This window comes from Pseudonaja textilis, chromosome 1 (genome assembly GCF_049901715.1).
Source record: "Pseudonaja textilis isolate UNSWEBS1 chromosome 1, rPseTex1.2, whole genome shotgun sequence".
Lineage (NCBI taxonomy): Eukaryota > Metazoa > Chordata > Lepidosauria > Squamata > Elapidae > Pseudonaja > Pseudonaja textilis.
Window position 1 is genome coordinate 31,106,171 of NC_141990.1, and position 16,928 is coordinate 31,123,098.

Sequence of the window (16,928 nt, forward strand, 5' to 3'; positions counted from 1 at the left end):
ATCAATAGTAATAGGTGCCTTGGGTGCAGTTTGAAAACAACTGGAGCACCACTTGAACACCATCAGCATTGATAACAAAAGGCATCTTTAACTTGGAACAGCTTACATCCTGAGATGATACGTTTAAAACCATACAAAAAAAATCTGCCTAACCCAAGTTCTTGAGAAGGACTCAACAGACACAGTAACAACAGTGTTATCAATTAATAAATTGAGAGCCAGTATGGTGTAGTGCTTAAGGCTACAAAAATAAATAAATAATTCAGTCTAGAAACTAGTTCCCCCCTCTAGCACAAAGCCAGCTGGGTGACTTTGGGCTTGTCACATACTCTCAGCCCTGGGAAGTAGGCAATGGCAAACTATTTCTGAAAAGCATTGTCAAGAAATTGTCCAGGCAAGTGCCAAAAGTCAGAAACTGACCTTAAGGCATGTGTGTGGAACCAGGTATGCTCTCTCTCACACACACACATCAAAACATTATTGCAAAACATTATTGCAACTTGTAAGCCCACTATCTATAGAAAGAATGTATGTCCTATTTATGATATCTATAAATGAATGTCATGACGGTTATAACTAAAATAGTATTTAAATTATTAGTTATTTTCCTTTATCTGTATTTTCTTATAATCAAACAATAAACAGAGATGATTATCTAAATTTTCATCTATGCAAACATTGTTTTTTTTTAACCTTTTTACTTATTTTTGGTTTTGCCACCTGCTCCTTCACAGTTGCTATCTCTAATTATGGTTCTGCATCAATTTGTACACACAACAGATATGACCATGGTCAATCTGTACATGATTCATTATAATCTCTGATTATTAGAATCTCTACTCCTGTTGTGACATACAGAAGTAGAAAATGAATTATCAAACAGATCATACCATTTATTATTGCTAAATTCTAGCCCAATTCAAAAGTTCGGACTATAAGGAAACATCTCAACATCAAATCAAAGGGGGATCCATTTTCTCATCAGTTGCTGTTGTTGTTGTTGTTACTACAATTTCAAAGGATCAGAAGACCACATTTGAGAAACTGTCACAGCAAGCCCACGGAGGGCTATCTAATCTTTTGAGTTTTGCAGTCTTCAAAAAGGCTGATGAATTTGCTTCACTTCAAAAATATCATTAACACCAATAACACATTTGAGCAAGCCTATTTCTAAGCTTTAAAAGAGAGAAAGATGGACAGAGTCAGACAGACAAGGAAAGAAAGCTGCCAATTAAGACTTTTGATATAATGCTATAAATGCATAACCTGGTATTTTCTTCAGCTGAGAGCAACTGCAGATACAAAGGTATTCTGTATCTTTTTTTCTTCTTCACAGAAATCAATATTAAAGAAATAGCTGCTTCAACCATGCCTTAGACTGTGTAAAGGGTGATGGGGGTGGAGAGGGAACCCACAACCATACTTAGAGGTTAGGTCAATAAGGAATCAATACTGTGGTTGAATCTGCAGGAAGATAAAAGACTTCAACCTCACTACAGTGCCCTATTATTTCTCTGATTCTAGAAAGAAACTGAAGTATTTTACTTTTAAGCAGGAATGTGTTTAGGAGGTCTGAAAAATAAGAAAGAGGTCATTCCAGATTGAATATGGCTGTGGCATTTTATACATGCGAACTTCATAACACAGCACCAAAATGAATTTCAGGTATATCTGATTTTTCACAGAGGAACTCAGATATAAAAAAAACAAAGCAAAGCAACATGGAATTTCCAATAAGGGTTTTCAAAAGGAAGTGTGTAAAAGCCCTTTAAGAAGTAGAGGTAACCCCACCCCAAATGTCACTATATTTCTTTGTTCTGCCCCTTCCAGGGCTGACCTTCACAGGTTCAGCAGAAGTCTGAAATAGTTTCCACTCATATTCTGTGCACCATATTCTAACCTAGCCATCCTTATGATAAGTAGACTCAAACTTCCCAAAATAAGAATAATGTAGTATATTTTTTTAGGCATGTGGTGGCTCAGTGGCTAAAATGCTGAGCTTGTCAATCAGAAAGCTCAGCAGTTCGAATCCCTAGCACCTGTTGTCCCAGCTTCTGCTAACTTAGTAGTTCAAAAGCATGTAAAAATGCAAGTAGAAAAATAGGGACCACTTTGGGAAAGTAACAGTGTTCTGTGTACCTTCGGCATTTAGTTAGGTTGGACACATGACCACAGAGACCATCTTCAGACAGTACTGGCTCTTTGACTTTGTAAAGGAGATGAGCATTGCCCCCTGGAGTCGGTAACGACTAGTATGTATGTACAAGGGAATCCTTTACCTTTAGTCTGTTTTTATCAAATCAGCATAAATAAATGAATTCTTGAATTCCCTGAATTCTTGCTGCTTAATTTGGAAAATCCCAGACAAAGCTAAAGTATCTATCTGTTCTGACCCAAACCTTGTTCCAAGGAAACAAACACGAAACAGAAAAAACCTTTTAATGATTCTTTATGAATTCCATTCCTTCACAGTTAAAAGGCTGTTTCAAACTAATTGTCTCTGATAAGATCGAGCCTTGCCAAGTTTGTGTAAGACTACCAAGAATAATAGATAAAGTTACTAAGAAATATTTCAAACACAAAGAGTCTCCAAACACCAAGATATTCCAAACATCCACAAGGCTTGAGTACAAAAAACTTCTTGGCTTCCTGCTGCCCGTGCTGCTGCAGCTGCTGTTTCCTTTGAGCAGACTTGCGCGCACACACACTGGGCAGTGGCTCCTCGGGACCTCTTCATCACTGCTGCCAGCCTCCACAATCTCCAAAGGCAGCATTCCACTCCCTGATGGTCCTGGACCCATCCCTGCCTTACATGCAGGTCCATCATCTGAGTCCTCGCTCTCCAAGACCTCAGCTGTCCACACCTGCTGCCGGTGAACCACAATGCTATCTGGTTGTCTTGCCCCTTCTCTAACTTTACTATCTGTCAAACCAATGTTGCTTAATAGATGTAATTATGTATCTATGTATGTATTATTTATTTATTTCCTGCCTTTAATATTTTTACAAATAATTCAAGGTGGTGAACATATCCAACACATCTTCCTCCTATTTTTTGCACAACAGCAAACTCTATGAGGTGGTCTGAGCTGAGAGACAGTGACTGACCCAAAGTTTCCAGCTGGACTAAGGTGGGACTTGAACTCATGATCTCCCACTTTCTAGCCAAGTGCTTTAACCATTACACCAAACCAGTTCTTAATTTATTAATTAATAACATTATTACTACTCTATCTATTGATTCCTTTTCAAGGACCTGGGATAGATAGAAGTTGTATTTTGATGGTGTTACACGTAATGCCAGACTGTTTATTCAGAAGAGGTTCCCAGCTCTTCTCAACTATGAAACTCACAGCAGTGGGGGAGGAAGGCATTACGCTAATTATTATCTCTCCATGACCAAGATTCAGAGGATCTTTTTGTGACGAAAAATGGGGAAAGGATGTGTTTATTTCATATGCTACCTTGAATTTGGGAATACAAATGGAAGGAATACTAATGACAATAAGTCATTAGACGTGACCACAACTTTTGAATATTTGGACAATATTCTATTTGTTTCATCTCCGAGTAACATAGCAGTTTCAATTCATATCCCGATCCTTTGGATATCTTCCTATTGACTAAATGAGCTATTTACTCATTGGAGAAGCTTTATGATATATTCAATTAAAGGATTCCCTAATGTTTGGGTGGGTTTTGCCAAATATCACACAAATGAATCAAGGATGTTCAAACAGAGAGACTTTGAAATTTGATGGGTTATTTCTATCTTTCCCATCTCTAGGGAATCTATGAATTGACATTTGTGCAGGGATAGATATGAGCATGAAGGATTGTTCTCTGAGCTCGTGAGTTGATTTCCAAATGTTTCGTTACCAGGCTAGGTAACATCTTCAGCGGAGTTTAGGGGATGCCAATGTCAGTGTTCTTCTGTTTATAAGGGCTCAATCTACACCTGAGCTACAGATATTCACCACTATTGCAAAGAGACTAACAGAGTTGGATGGGACCTTGTAGGTCATCTAGTCCAACCCCCTGCCCAAGCAGGAGACCCTAAACTATTTTGACAAATGGCTGTCCAATCTCTTTTTGAAAGTCTCAAGTGATGAAGCTCCCACAACTTATGAAGGCAAGCGGTTCCATTGGCAAATATACTAGAGCTGAAAAAGACAGGTATAAACAGCTGCTTAAAGAACTTTTAAATGTTTTTAAATGTTTTTTTTTTTAATTTTTCAACGTAAGATATGGGGACTTACTCCTGAATTTCTCCACAAGCTTCATGTTTTTCTTATTTCAATATGGTGGGAAAACATGCCTCCAGTTTTGGCAATAGTATCACCAAATATCTGCAGTATGATCATAGGTATCTATGAGAACTGCAGACTGTTAACTGTGAAGGTTCCAATGGGAGGAAAAGAAAAAAAAAGTTTGTAGCATTTTACTCTGTATTTCATCTGAAAATCACAATTTCTCCCCTCTAATATGTGCAGAATTTTGAAGGAAGCCAAGCTGGTTCCAATACGATGAATGAAATTTCTAGACAGGTAGGGGATTTCATGTCTTCCCATGCCTCAGGTTGTGTTTAAAGACACATAACCACAACCAGAGAAATAAGGTGGCCAAACCTTACAAATCTGGGGCTTATCTAAGGCTTTAGAGGATTTTTATGTCAAGCCTTTTTGATACTAGAAAAACAGGGAAGCCATTCTTCTACCTAAGACTTGGTTTCCAATGTTTCTTTGGACTGCAGACAATGCACAAAAGTAACTTGGTAAGCAAAAACAATTGACTCCTACATTGTTAAGCTTTTGGCTTCCTTTGCCAGATTATTCCATTTACTAGCTTAAAGGGAGATCAGCAATAGCATTTTGGTTTGTTACTGGACTGGTTTGAACACTGTAGTGGAGAAAAAATAATAATGGATGGAATCTGTATCAAATAAATATATATATTTTGCCTCTCAGTGTTTCTGGAAGCTATGATTTTTTTTTCAAAGTCCTGCAATTGAATATTAAAAGTAAAGGTTTCCCTGTCCAGTTGTTTCCAACACTAGGGTGCAGTGCTCATCTCTGTTTCTTGGCTGAGGGAGCCAACATTAACATTTTCTTTGGTCATGTGGCCAGCATGGCTATATGCCAAAGGTGCACAGAACCTTGCATCAAAATGCTACCTATTAATCTACTCCAGGGGCATCAAACTGGAGTCCTTTGAGGGCCAGATCAGCATTGTAGTTCTCCACAGGCCAGCCGGGGGAGGGGGACATAGGATGGGTGCCCCGTTTTCGGCCTAGATGGCCTCCTGCAGCACTTTGCCAGCCAAAACAGGGCATGGGGGGGGGGCAGCCATTTTGGTTGCCAGAGGCACCACAGGCTGGTCCTTTGCTATTTCCAGGCCGGTCCCAATTTAAGCATCCTGTGGGCTAGATGCGGCCCATGGGCCTTGAGTTTGACACCCCGATCTATCATATTTGCTTTCAAACTGCTAAGTAGGCAAAGTGCTGGGGAGGGAACAGGAGCTCAGCCCATTGTGCAGCACTCAGGTCTTGAACCTGTGCTGTCAGCTTTCCAGTTGACAAGCTCAGCATCTTTAACAATTGTGCTCCCTTTTACAATTGAATACAAAATACCAATACCTAAACTAAATATTAAGTAGTGGAAGAAGGTGTTTATTGTTACTGCCAGCCCAAATCATTTCACTGAAGGATGAAGGGCACTTTTGCTGAAAGTTAGAAATCATAATCTATAATACATGCTGGTCCAGTGCAAGTTAATAGATTTTTTTTTCAACTCCCCAGTTCATGACTGAAGTGGTCCAAAGTCTTGTCAGTAGTTGGCTTCTTTATCTATAGCCTGTGTATTCCTGATCTTAGACTACATCTTAATCAGCAAATTACATGGCTCTCATCTATTCATCTATCGGTCTATCAGTGATGGAATGCTACCAGTTTGGCCTGGTTCAGGTGAACCAGTAGTAATGCAACCCAACTGGTAGTAAAAAAAAGCCTCCGATCAGCTGAGAGGATAAAAGACCGAAAAATGCATGGGAAGGTGAGAGGGTCACTCCTAACTTTCCATTTCTTCACCCTCTCAGCTGATTGGCTTGTTAGGTGTGCACATGTTAAGGATGTGTGTGTGCGCATTTGGGGGAACACACGCATTAGGGGACCTGCATGCGTGTGCACATGTGATCAACCACCGAACTGGTAGCGACTAAGGTAGGATCCCACTGCTGTCGCCTGTCTGCCTGTCTGCCTGTCTATCTAGATGGCTAGATGGCTAGATAGCTATCTTCTATCTAATATTTGTTAATACTATCAATATACAAACAAAACTTTATAAGAGGGCACTATCATGAATTATTTCAACTTATTTTAGCTGAGTGTTTTTACTAGGTTGTATTTTAAACTGTTTTTGGATGTTGTGTGATTAACTCAGTCTAGTGAATCTAAAAAGTGTAAATGTCTTTTGTTAATTGACTAAAGGGTGCTAATTTGCATTTTCAATGATTGCTAATGGGTATTGTTCCAAAAATGCATAAATTGATTAGCTAGGAGCAATAGATGGAAATAGTTGGATTCCCTCACTTGCAATCTAAAACCATAACGCCTTCATACCCAAACTCTACTGTGAAACCAAGTTTATAATTTTGCTTCACTTTGTTTTGTTTTACAAATAGCGATACAAACATCAATTTCAAATCTTCACTTTAACCTAACATACGTTGGACAGAATTATTGAACATACAGGTGGGAGGTTACCTTAGACATCCTCTCCTTCATCCTTCTGGCCAGTGAAGGAATCCACCACTGTAACATCCTCAAGAGACAATCATCCAGCCTTCCTTTAAACACCTCCAGGAAAGGGGAGTTCAATAAAATGATGTTTTCAAACCAAAAATAAAATGAACTGCAAGATAAAATTAAATCTGGATGTGCAGTCTCATCTTTCATGTAAACTAAAGTTTTCATTACCTTTTTAAATCGCAAAAGTATTTTTAATTCACCTCCCTCCCCCCCATGAATCTGTATAAACTCTGCAGAATTCGTTTTGCTAATGTAGCCTTAGTTAGGCAACAATAATTCCTGCCTTTGTATGTATATTTATATGCGCGCGCACACACACACACACACACAAACACACACACACACACACACACACACACACACACACACACACACAGATGAAATGAATCTTTGTCCAGGCTACTCGGGAGGCTATTTAATAGGCTTTTCTATCTATTTGTTTTTCCTTATTCCCCAAAGTTTCTATATTAACAGCAAAACATCTAGGGAGTCCATCTGCTGTGGGAGCACAACAGAACCAAAGCAAGTTAAAGGCTCAAGGGGAGCAGGGAAAAAGAAAAAGATAGATTGAAAAAAAGTAAAGTGTTTGATTTAAATTATGGGATAGAGCTATACTCACATGCTTCCTTTTTTTTCCCTTGGACCAGGGACACAGCAGTCATCGCTGTCTTAGTCAAGTGTGTCATTCCTTTTGAGGAAACAGCAACAGTTGCAATCTTGTTGTGAACTGATGCTACAAAGCAACAATTTCATCTTCATACTTCATTAATTTTCTGAGCAACTGCTCACTAAACCTCACAATATATTTTTACATAATTATGTCACATTGTAATCATCATGGGAAATGAAGGGCAACCCAGCATTGCCTGGTAATGCAAATCAAAATCTTGGCTTGATTCAGTATCAATGCATTCCACCTCAAAAGTGGAACCCAAGCCCCTTCATCTGCAGAATTGTCTCCCGAAACAGATAACTCTTCCTTGATCAGTGTCATGTTGTGTTCTAGAAAATTTGGGAACCTACAGAGCAGATCCCTGTAGAGATTCTCAGGCATCCAGGTCATGGTTGTCCCAAAGGTGCTTTTTCAGGAAGCAACTGGACTTTTTGGTTTAAGTCCAGTTGCCTCCTAAAAAAACATATTTGGGACTACAGAGCAGATTGGGACCTGCAAAAAGAAGGAGGAGGAGGAGGGAGAGGAGAAGCAGATGATGATGTCTGACACAAACATAAACCTCTACTTGCATGATACTGAATTCATCCATAAACAGGCTTACTAATGAATAAAATAGAATATTTTATTGACCAAGTGAGATTGGACAAGGAATTTGTCTTGGTGTAAATATTCTCAGTATACATAAAAGAAAAGATACATTCCTTAGGAGTCAAGAATCATAAGGTATGACACTTAATGATAGTCATAGAGTACAATAAGCAATGAATCATACTAGGAATCAGTCAATATAAATCGCAAGTATACCAGTGACAAAGTTACAGTCATACAGTCACAAGTGGGAGGGGATGGGTGATAAGGAGTGATGACAAGATAACAGTAATAGTAGGGCAGACTTTGTAATAGTTGAACAGGGTTGATGCGACTGTTTGAATTACTCTAATATGTTGTACTGGAACATCCCTTTGATCATAGTTAGGAAAGTTCAATAAGTCAGAACAGAGCTGCTAATAATGTGACACATAATACTATCACTTTATTAGTGTGATGGTACTGTCTTGTCCTGAACCAAGTGAAAAGTTTTAGTCCTTTTTAAAACTCAGAAGGGATTGATATCTGTGAGGGGTGTCTCTTTACATGCACTTGAGTAAATGATAAGGTCATCTTCAAAAACCCTCTTCTGGATGATCTCTAGCAAGTAAATTTTGCTGGACAGTTACAAGTGGCCTGATCATCTTAATTTCAGTGCCCTATTTATATCCTACCCAAGTAGAGTTGCTAGTGTGCATACTACTTTATTATCAGGTGGCAATATCCCACTGCTACCAGTTATTTTAAATCTTAAGATTCTAGATTTTATTGGGTAGAATTGATTGTGTTTAAATATTCATCAGGAGAAGGATTTGGGTATTATTAAGTCTGTTTATTTTTAAACAGCTCCATATGAGGTACAAAAATCAAGATAGTCTGTGTGTTAGTTTTCAGCTTTAGGCTGGTTAAGAATATATCTCCTTAGAGGGGGCAGAAATGGAAGCATAAGCTCATGGTGAGAGATCTTTAACTACAGTGGAATTAGTCAAAGCTGCTTGAACAATAGACATGAAAGGAAATAATTCAAAGAACATGGAGTTGGATTCAATTTGGAAGAAGATGTGAGACTTTCAATTAGCACATTTATGTGAGATTTAAGATGAAAATATTCAGGAACAGTATTTATTTAGCCTGCAGCCAAAGTCCATTACTGAGAATTATTCTTAATTAGAGCTGTGTGAGGTTGGGAATACCCACTTGTGTCTACTTCACTTCAACCACCAAAGGTGCCATCCTCCTTGCCAGTGCCTCTGGCATTCAAAAAGAAAAGGGGGAAAATAGGATGATGAAAGAATAATTTAAATAAAATAAGTCAATTGTGTGGGAGAAAAGAAGTAGAAATATTTGCTTTTCATTTTCTTTCTTTTCTTTGTTTTCCCCCTTGGTTTAATTTTGGTACTGTTATAAAAAAGGCCTGAGCCTCAGGGAAGTAGTGTCATTGGGCACAAAAGAACCCAATGAGAACCTCTGAAAATATATCCAGCAAAATGGAGCATGTTTTGCATTACAAACAGATAACAAATAGTTGGAAATTAGCCATTTAAGAATGGCTTGTTCTATTACTGCCATTCTTGCTACTGGCAGTAATTCTAAATACACAATGAAACTTATGGCTAGCAGTGGAACCTATAACCAATTTCTTCTCTCTTCTTTTCTTTTGTTTAATGTTACAGAGTGCTCTGTAGAAACTCTGCTAAGGCTAGTGGTAGGCTTTTAGACAATTCTAGAGATCCTATTGTATAGACTTATGTTCTCTTTGTTACCTTTAACATTTTCAATCTGGTAACAATATTTGGAAGTCTCTTGAGTCTTTAAGGGGCTTTGTGAGATGTTTGGCTTTTTAAATCAAAGAAAAGAGAAAAAGAGATTAAAAAAGAGGTGTCAGAAAGAGAAAAATCTGCCAAACTTTATGACTGTGCCAGTTACTGGTATATATTAGAGGCAGCCATGAGTAAAAAGGAAAACACATACATGTGCCTGTGAGCACACATACACAAAAATGGGTGGATTTACCTATCCCGTGCTAATAATGAGTTATCCCAGGTTGTGTCTATTCTCAGATTTTAGCTCATCTAATACATAATCTTAAAAGAGTGAGTGGCCATGGGTCATAAAACTATCATCTATGGCTATGAGAAGACTAGAACTTGAATTCCACTGTCTTAATCCAGCACTTAACCACTGGATCTCATATGTATATACTATATGTATCTTCTTCTCCTTGTGCCATATCTGTCATCAGACGTTGGCGATCATGTTGACAATCCAACATACTGTACTGTATGTATGTATGCATGTATATATATATATATATATATATATATATATATATATATATATATATATATATATATATATATATATATATATATATATATATATCTGACTGGCTTATTTAAACTATAGTGTACTTATTTAATGTATTTATGCAGCAGAAATATTAGAAACTAGTATTTTTTTTAAAAAAAAACATTCACTCTAATGTTTTTAAAGTTTAACAAATAACTTTTTAAAAAGCAATTCTCCATCATATATGCTAAATTATACTTCAGCCAAGGGTATGCCTTCAATTCAAAGCAGGAAACTGAAATAGTACTTGAAGCAAAATTGGAATCTTTTTAGGTAAAACATCAGGGGAATTCCAAACAGCTCTTTGGATCTTAGGCATATGTTTATGTGTGAGCATAAGAGATGTCACAAAATATGCACCTGTTAGAAATGAACTTACTACTTGTTGCATGTAAAATAAGAAATATATACTTTAATGACTATAATTCCTTAATTGTGTATGTGTTTGTGTATGGGTTTTAAATCAGGGTCCTCTCAGCCTTTTTCCATTTGAAAACCTGTTTTAAAAAATCACTTTAAGAGCAAATAATTATTCATGACCTCTTCTCTCAGGGATGTTGAGAAATGGCAGATCCTCATCACCCTTAGTGATTTGGGCAGGGAGACTTGCAAAGAGGTGAAGGTCAAGTGGAAGAAAACAAAACATTTTCTATTCAATGTAAAACATAAAAGTTGTTAATATGCAGTCACTATTGGCTGGCTTTATTGTATTCATTTTTATTTTTACAGCTCTGACATTTTATTTCTCTGGGGTGATTTCATAATATTACAGGTATTGCAAGGGGGAAGCTGTTGGGCAGCTTCATGGATTCCTCCCCGCCCCACTGCCTTCTTTCATTGTAGCATAGTTGAAGGGTAAGTTTTAATGTCCACATACAGATGAATGTCTAAGAGTTTACTTAGGAGAATCCTTGGTGCCAACAGAAGAACAGACTGAGAGAAGAAGTACTTTGAGGTAGTTTGGTCGCAAGAAAGAAAGAAAAATGAGAATTGAACTGCAAAACTGTATACAAAGAAAGGGTGAATAGGGTTGAATGGAAGGAAAATGCCAAGAAGATGGAAGACATCTTCAGAGAGAGGCGGGAGAAAAGTTTAAAGAACAAAAGGCAGTACATAAATTGATCTATGGAGGAAATGAAAGCAGGGGTCGTTCTCAAGAGTAAAAAAGTATAAAGAGGTATAGTGAACAGTGTCGGTGTAATCTACATTTTGCTATACATTGTAGTTACTGTAAAAGAAAAGCCCTCGTGCCTTTAATTTCTATAGCTTACTATTTTTTTACTTCTTTCCTACTGTATGCAAAACATTACTTATTACAAGACATACCTGTATATACTGTACATTGTCTAGTTGTAATCCTTACAACAAACTAGTAAGGTAAGTAGTCAGCATTGTTATGCCTTGAATTTCAGATAAAGAGAATGAGGCTGAAAATAAGTTGCTTGCATAAAGTCATATAGTGATAAATTGTGGGTAGAAATGACATTGGAAACCAGGATGTTTCCTAGTCACTATACTCATACATTTTCATTAATACCGTTAATGTAGGCCAGCACTCTTCTTTCACAGCAAACAGATAATTTTGAGAATTAAGGTCCTAGAATCTTATATTTGGGCTTGCCTCCTGTCCCATATTTTAAGGAATGGTTCTTTAGAATTTACGTGTAAAATATGAAAAGGAATCTGAGGTTGGTTTGGAGTGGTAGAGGAGGGACTTTTAAGATGATCCAGCTTAGAGTTGCTTTGGGTAATGAGATGAGTAGCATATAAATGTAATAAATAAATAAAGGTAATGCACAAGACTTATGAGGACCAAAATGGCTTTATATTGCAGATACTTGGCAAGATAACATATTGTACTGTGGTGGCTATCACAGTTCCTGGTTTTACATTCAAATGCCCTTTCTTCAGCAATGTGTGGAGGATAGGCTTTGGATACAGACCATATAGGCCTCTAAAACAGCGGCATGTTTTGAGAAAGACTGGAATCGTATTCGGGCAGTATGTGCCTATGAAGAATTTGACGTGTGAAGTTCAGTTTGTAGTCCCACTTCTTTCTAAGTTAGACTTGGATATCACTGAACAGCCAGTCATCCAGTCAGATAGGAGTTCACTGATGTCACAATTCAACAAAGATGGAAAGGCCTGCTTACCACCACCTGCTTGGTTACTGAATTCTAACAGAAGAATGATCATCTGAACAAGGTTTCTCTGTCCACTTTCTCCCAAAGATTTCCCAGCATCTGGTTATGAAGCATTTGGCCACATAGCATATTTTTTCACTTCAAAAACAACGGGGGAACAAAAAAAGGGAGGGAGAGTCAATGTGTATAATGCATGGAATGAAAGCCTTTGGGAACGTTTTTTTTAAAAAACCTGTAAAATGGTTTAACATTTTCTTTTTCTTTTTAAAAAATCCTTCTTTGGGATAAATTTTCAATGAAATGCCATACACACACACACACACACACACACACACACACACACACACACACACATATATATATATATATATATATATATATATATATATATATATATATATATATATATATTTTCTGAGGTTCTCATGGGTATTTGTATGTGGATCTTTGGTTGTTCGGTTTTCTCGCGCATAAGATTCGAAGTATCTAGGCAACGTTTCGATGAAGTCTCATTCATCATCTTCAGGCTTCTGTCTCCGGCTCTGTGCTTCTCAGAGTGATGTGAGATTGCAGCTGCTTCTTCCTTTTAACTGCTAGTGGGGGTGGGACTTGATTGGGTGGGGGCTTGGCTGTGTTCTGATTGGGTGGGGATGTGTTCTCATTGGTAGGGGGTTTGGCTGTGTTCTGATTGGTTGGGGGGTTGGCCGTGTTCTGATTGGTTGGAGGCGTGTTCTGTTCAAGTGGGACCAGGGAAGAGGTCATTTCTTCTTTTTTGATTGAGTTCTTATGTTCTTCAATGCATGCACTTATTCTTCTGTTAGTTTGTCCAATGTATGTGGTAGGGCAGGCAGTGCAGGGGATTTCATATACTCCTTGGTTTTCTAATTTGATTTTGTCTTTGGGGTTTCTTAGGATGGTGGATATTTTTCTGTTTGTGCAGAATGCTGTTTTGATGTTGTGTTTTTGGAGGATCTTGCTGATTTTGTCTGTAGTGCCTTTTATATATGGGAGGAGGGCTTTGCCGTTTTCTTGTTCTCTGTCTTGGATTTTGGTTGGGGTTTCTTTTTGGATTAGGTGAGTAATCTTCTTTCTTTGGAATCCATTGGCTGTAAGTACGTTGGTGAGAGTGTGTAGTTCGGTTTTTTGGTGTTGTTCATCGGCTAAGCATTTTGTTCTGGAGATGAGTGTCTTGGCTACGGAATTGATCTGTGCTGGGTGGTGGTGTGAGAGTGCATGTAGATAGCGGTTTGTATGTGTTTTCTTCTGGTAGATGGTGTGTCCTAGGGAGCCATTGGACCTCTTCCCTGGTCCAACACCTCAAAGCCACAGGACATGAAATTGATTTTAAAAATACCAGAACTATCGCCAAAACCAAACACTTCAACAGCAGAATAATCAGAGAAGCCATAGAGATAGAAAAACGCCCACACAGCATGAACAAACGAGATGACACCTCCCGCCTTCCAGCCATTTGGAAACCCGCCCTCATGAACAGACGAGTACCTAACATGAAGAAGGACACCAGACCCACACCCATGAAAGCCACACAAGATGCCACCACCACACTTCCATGTAGAAAACAGACTCTCTTACGCGGGAGAAAACCCGAACAACCAAAGATCCACATATATATATATATATATATATATATATATATATATATATATATATATATATATATATATTCTTAAGTTTTATATATATTTGTTTTCTGAGGTTCTCGCAGGTATTTGTATGTGGATCTTTGGCTATTCGGGTTTTCTCCCGCGTAAGATTGGAAGTATCTAGGCAACGTTTTGATGAAGTCTCATTCATCATCTTCAGGCTTGAGTCTTCGGCTCTGTGCTTCTCAGAGTGATGTGAGCTTGCAGCTGCTTCTTCCTTTTAACTGCTAGTGGAGGTGTGACTTGATTGGGTGGGGGCTTGGCTGTGTTCTGATTGGGTGGGGATGTGTTCTCATTGGTAGGGGGGTTGGCTGTGTTCTGATTGGTTGGGGGGCTGGGCATGTTCTGATTGGCTGGAGGCGTGTTCTGTTCAGGTGGGGGCTTGGTTGTGCTCAGGTTAGTCTTAGTTGTTGGGGGATTTGAGCTGGTGAGCTGTGATCCTGCTGTTTGGCTTCGAGTTCATGATCATGCCGCATCTTCATGGTGGGTGTCGGTTTGCTTCATGGCTCGGAGGGGTTTGAAGTGGGTAGTGATGCAGCTGCAGTGCGGCTTCTGGTCCATGGTCATGTCTCATCTTCTGTGTGGGTGTGAGTCTGTTTTCTACGTGGAAGTGTGGTGGTGGCATCTTGTGTGGCTCTCATGGGTGTGGGTCTGGTGTCATTCTTCATGTTAGGTACTCGTCTGTTGGAGGTCTTGCCTGGAATGAGTAGTTGACTCAAAAATTTTTGGCTTTCTGAAAGTTAGGACAGCAGTTTCATATTCTGAAGAGTGGAGGATAATGAAATGTAAAGTTGATTAGCAGAATGTAAGTTCAGGAAGACTCATAAGAAATATAATCACACCTACAGCAGTTAAGATTCTTTGAATTCATTCTGTGAAAAATATCATGCTGGCACTGTATCCATTTAGCACCATCTAGTAGACTTTCTTTAAATGGTTAAATACCTCTTGTAGAGTTATCCTTTACAAAACAAGAACTTGAACCCTTGCAGATCTCCTCTGAGCAACTGTATACATAAATTCATGCATATTCATGGTGACTTAGAGTTACTTTATTGATAAAGCTAGAGAAAGAAACTAGGCTATTCCACCATGTAATTTAAAAGTTTGTTTATTCTGCTTAAAGATTGAGGACTACTTGTTCTTAAGATCTTTGTGCATTCTTGGCTGTCTGTTCAGGGATGCTTCTGAGGGAAAATGAAGTCTTCACAGTTCTGTTGGGACTGGCTGCTGGATTTACATGGTATAGTTTTACATGGTATAGTTTCAGATCATGAGTCTATTAAGGTACATCACTGCATGGTTTTTGGAAATTCCTGAAACACTATATAATTTAGCTCTTTGTAAATAACCTTATAGCATTCTTTGTATTTTTAGTCTCAGCTACAGGGATATTTCAGATTGTTAGGATTTGCCCGATCATTAGCTTTTTATTACTTCATAGGTCTTATAGTAATACAGTGTTACCATTTAAATGAAATAAAATAAATCTCCATCTTGGTTCAAGACTTCAGTCAAGAAAGATGGAGGCACAATTATTACAATATATTTGAAGTGAACAAATATAGTAATTTTTTTTCACATGCCCAGAAATGTGAGTTCTGATAATGTCTGAGACCCTATTTCCTATAACCACCAGTTTCATATATAATATTAAAGACTATGTTAGGATTTCCTTTGGTACAAGTTTCTTTTTTTCCCCTTCTTTGGGCCACCTTTTCTTTCTCAGTATTGTTTTTTTCACTGATGAAAATGACGGTTCCTGTTCCTTACTGCATTTGCTGATTTCTGATACTTTGAAATAAGCCACTACTGGCCCCAGTTTAAGAGAGCAAATAAAGGACAAGAAAAACCTTCCTAGAGCATGAATTACCTCTCTAATCTCTGGGGATGTGATTATTCTTGGCAGAATGCTCTTGTGAAGTTGTTCGCCACACAGCTGTCAACAGCCTGCTCTGGAGCTGAGAGCGCTATGAAGATAGCATCTCCTAAAACAGTGCTGCCCTTCTTGCCAGCTGCAATATTTGCTAAAGAAAAAGACATAATGCAAACAGTTTTGGGTTCCACCCTCCCATTTTGCACTAAGCACATAAACAATTACAGAAGTTATACTTCCGCAGTCTGTAGAGCAGGAACAAGTGTACTAGAGCTAGCTTCCTGCTTCCTAAGGGAAAACTATGAAGACAGAGGCTCTTCCCATTTGACTACTTCATAAAAAGTTATTTTCAGAGGTATTTTAACTCTGAACATAGAATTTTTATTCAGTACTGATTTTGATTAGGTCATGCAAGCATTTTTTTCTGAAGAGACAATAGCTATGTATAGTAATATTGGACACATGTTTTCCCCTATACATCCCCTATGTGCACTAGCTCTGCTGTTCCCAAAAGTCCTGCTTCTATTCACTTTCTTTTGAAGACTAATAGTAGCTTCTGAGACAGCAAAACCTTGATAAATAAGGTTCCCAATAGCACAAATACTCTGTGTGAATGAATTCTGGATGAAACCCAGACATTCAGGGGTAAAGTAGGAAGAACAAGGGTACTGAAGCATTAGTATTTCCATCACCTATTATATTTACCTGTTTAAGCATAGAGTTATTGGACATCCTTCTACTAACATTAAAATTTGTCAATCGTCTAGTTGTCTAATACAGTTATGATTTCACAGGATGAGCATACATACTGGGAGTAGGGTTGATATAA

The 16,928-nt window shown here is 38.2% G+C and overlaps 1 long non-coding RNA gene across 2 annotated transcripts in view; it reads right to left on the reverse strand.

The window, feature by feature from the left end:
- The window catches only part of LOC148127556 (uncharacterized), a 76,609-nt gene that overhangs the window by 56,919 nt on the left and 2,762 nt on the right, over positions 1–16,928 (reverse strand). The window contains exons 2-3 of one of the 2 annotated variants that reach the window (XR_015742986.1): positions 12,569–12,697; positions 7,425–7,538 (exon numbers count right to left, since the gene is read on the reverse strand). The exons of the other annotated variant lie outside the window; for it this stretch is intronic. This is a non-coding gene — a long non-coding RNA (uncharacterized LOC148127556). The remainder of the gene's footprint in view (positions 1–7,424; positions 7,539–12,568; positions 12,698–16,928) is intronic. 2 annotated transcript variants of the gene reach the window in all.